The following is a 3,796-nucleotide window of genomic DNA, read 5'->3' on the forward strand; positions in this document are numbered from 1 at the left end:
CCCCACCCCGGAAAGATCAGAAAACTCTGTCACGAGTCACGTGAGGGCTGTCTGAATTCTCTAATTGCGATCGATCACCGCCTACCAGATAACAGAGGCACGCTACAGCATATTCTCAGTTTCCTCGTGAAATTTCGCCTCGTCCCGATGCCCCAATCGTTCCTACCCACTATCGACGGTACCATTCAAACTCCGAGGAAGGGAATCGACATTCCCAGCCTTTAAATCCCTCCTCCGTACGTTGCTAAAAACGAACGCCTTTCGCAACCCTCTTGCTCCCTTATACAGCGATGCAGAGCCAGTGAAAGTGAGAGAGAGAGAGAGAGAGAGAGAGAGAGAACGATAGAGAAGTTAAAAACAGAGAAGCAACCACCCTCTCTGACCGAGCGAATTCGTAGTCGGTCCGAGATATACCCGTATAGCCCAACTTTATCCCCCCGTTTCACCACGGGAGGTTAGAGTAGGTTAAAAATAAAAAACGAAAGTAGAAAAAATCGAAAAAAAGAAAAAAAAATTGGAAACGCAAGAAAAAACGACGAACCGAACGGTTGGTACGCGTCTGAATTAAACGCAATTTCAGATACGTCCACAAAGAGAAACAAGATTCCGACTGGTACTTTGTCCGCGTAAAAACTTCCCTCGCGCGGCGATGTTCGCCGTACGCAACGACAACGATGGAAACCGCCAAAGACCCAAGTAAAACATTGTCAAACGTTAAACCCGTATTACGCAACGTCCCAGGAAGAACGACTTACCTTGGGAATAATACAATTTCTTCCTCTACCCCGCTTTTGTTTTTCCGCGTACCACCCCTTTTTTCCACCTACCTCCCAATAATTAACCCATTTATTTTCCCCGTACACCAGCCATCCACCGTATAACTCTTAGACGTTCGTCCACCTCCCATTTCGATCTACGTAACTACTATCCCGGCAACTTCTTCCCTCCATTCTTCGTGGATCGACTTCGGCGTATCCGTTCCGTCTTTCGTTAGCTGACTTCTCGCTGCACGTTCCGCGCAGCATTCGCAGCACGGCAACCGCATTTATCAAGTAACACGAGAGCGGAGTAGGGCGTTCGCTACGTGTTCTATCTATAGTTATAGCAGTACGCGTACGTACCGCATACGTATTATTCTCTGCTCTCGAAGCAGAGAGTACGCAAGAGCCGCCTAGGTGTGCGCAAGGATATGACACTCGGGCAAGAAGCACGCGAATGGAGTAAGAGAGTCCTGCCACTCGTCCCCCGTGATTCTGACTCGGGAATGATAGTTGGACTAGGGGCGAGTGCGGCGGAGGAGAATCGCAAGATAGGAAGAAAGAGATATATGATATGGAAAAAGAGAGAGGGCAAGAGAATGACAGAGAAGATCCACAATGATAAATTGGCAGGCGCGCGGATAACGTGGAAATAAATTCGCTCGGAATGTTCGCGAGGATGGATGACGGATGACGAGCATGACGGTTTCTGGGAAGTGCCGACCAAGTGGATGACGGATTCTGGGATACGAGGGAAAAGAGAGGGAGGGAGGGGGAAAGAGAGAGAGAGAGAGAGAGAGAGAGAGAGAGAGAGACACCTCTACTCCCACTGTGGTCAGAGCAGCGACGTCCGTGAACCTCTTTGGCTGTAATCGTGACAGTACTTATTGATTCGAACCGGGCGAGTTTCACGTAGTCCGCCAAAGCCGAAGTTTGTCGGTCTGAATATAGCCGCGAAACGAGGATGCGGACGAATGAACGGGTCGAGTATGTTGGTCGGTGTTGGTGAGAGCGGCGATCCCGGGAATAACCGGAAGTCAGTGTTACCCGTAGCTTAATTTTTTCGTAAATAATAAAAGAGACGAATAATGAGGATATTTACGAAATTTCGTTTTTCTTTTTTTTTTTTGTTCTCGAGATATATTTTCTCATTGGACGGACAAAGTTTCGGAATGACAAACCCCGGAAACGGACTCGCTCTCTCGCTCGACGTCGACCCTAGATCGTCCACGTTGATCGGTGCTGGAATTAAAACTTTTCAGCCGACGAGGAGGATCGTCGGGCACTGTCGTGTACGTCAGGTGGAAGGATATGGTAAACGTGGGTCCGCGTGAGAGGACGAGAGACAGACAGAAGGAAGAGACAATAAGAGAGAGCGAGAGAGTCGAAGAGCAGGAAGTCAGTGAGACGAGTGCAGCGGCAGAAGCAGGGAAAGAGGAAAAATTGGTGGCGCACGATGCTGCAGAGGAGGATGAAAAGGATTTGGTCCACAGGGTAGGCAGGGTAGGTGAAGGTACGGGCACGAGGTAGGTAGGAGCAGGAGGGCCGGGTAGGAAGAGGGGTACCAAGGGAGGAGACGAGGAGTGCGTGCCCGAGGGATCCCAGGGATGGGGAAGGAGGAACGTGAAGCGCGACGGAGGGAGGGGAAAATGGCGCAGACCGAGAGTCGTGGGACTGGGGAGGTGAGGTGGCAATCAATAAATATACAGAACCAGCAGAGCTGCTCGTCGCGTCCGTCGATCCGTCGGTCCGTTCCTGCGTCCCCAAAGCAGCCACCCAACCTCCCCGCCCCGCGACCCAACGGCCGACCCGAGAGAGGCAGAAAGCTCAGGAGAGACTCCGCCGGAAGGAGGAGAGGGAGGTGGAGAAACCCGAGAACGTTAGAGGAGACAGAGCCAAGTTATATAGAAAGAGAGAGAGAGAGAGAGAGAGAGAGAGAGAGAGAGAGAGAGAGACTCGTTGGAGATGGAAGAGTTAGGGAGAAGCCAGAGAAGCTGGTGGAGGATGAGTGCGAGGCAGGAGGTAGCGTCAGTGAACTGGAGGAAGAAGGAGGCTGGTGCCATTGCTGCTTCTGCTGGCCTCTACCGTTTCTCCTGGTTTCCATTGCCGGAGGTAGAGAGCAGCGAGATAAAAAGAGGAGTCTGGCAGGACGGAGAGAAAGCGAGAGAGGGGAATAGGGAGAAGAGAGGTAGAAAGAGAGAGAACAAACGTAAGACCCACAGCGTGATGTTCGCCATGAGTAATGCAGAACGTAATCGTTAAAGGTACAGTCAACCTTCGTTACTTCGTACGAAGACCGGAGAACCGACGCACAGGCATATGACGTACTTCCGTCTCCGTGAATGACAGACCCGGTTCAGGATCTCCAACGTGTCATGACCCAATTACACGAATCTAACCCCAAAAACTAGGCTGAGGATCCACCTTGATTGTCGCATCGGTCAGTCAAAGCCTTCGTAAATGTCCTTATCAGCACGCTTCGACGAACCGATTGATAAGCAGATACCCATACAGACCGAGGAGCGAGACTCGTGGAATAAAGAAATGATTAAGGACCACCGAAGACCCGGGTTGACATCAGGCGATCCGGAGGAGCCGCTGGTAATCTCTCGTATCGCGAAACTTCAAGTAAAACTGACAAAATGATTAATGACGTTAAACCCATCAGAATGAACCTGACTATCGTAGAGACTTCCTGTCTGAGATCCCTCTTCCGTATCTTATGTCGTACCTTCGTCCCACCCCTCCGACGCTTAATCCGCCCCTCACGCTCATCTACATCTCAAATGAAAAAGCAAATATACCGTAGCCCAAGCTACTGCCCAAATGGCCGAGGACACAATTCAGGATCGATCGTATGTATATTTGCGACTGGTTTTCCTGCTTCGCACTCACAGTCGCCAACTTCAGGGCTTCGATCGACGTTTCCACAGGACGGTTAACTGCGTACTTGTTTCTTAGGCCCGAGCTTGTGGCAGTGGTGCACGAGTTTTACGGGACGTAGGAGAGAAGAGCTGGGTAGGAGGGGTTAAGGGGGT

The 3,796-nt window shown here is 50.8% G+C and overlaps 1 protein-coding gene across 32 annotated transcripts in view; it reads right to left on the bottom strand.

Moving 5' to 3' along the window:
* LOC107273550 (bromodomain adjacent to zinc finger domain protein 2B) overlaps positions 1 to 3,796 on the bottom strand; it is a 72,189-nt gene that overhangs the window by 29,395 nt on the left and 38,998 nt on the right. The gene's annotated exons all lie outside the window — the stretch shown is intronic.

The sequence above is a fragment of the Cephus cinctus genome, unplaced genomic scaffold (genome assembly GCF_000341935.2).
Source record: "Cephus cinctus unplaced genomic scaffold, Ccin1 Ccin1_scaffold1719, whole genome shotgun sequence".
NCBI lineage: Eukaryota > Metazoa > Arthropoda > Insecta > Hymenoptera > Cephidae > Cephus > Cephus cinctus.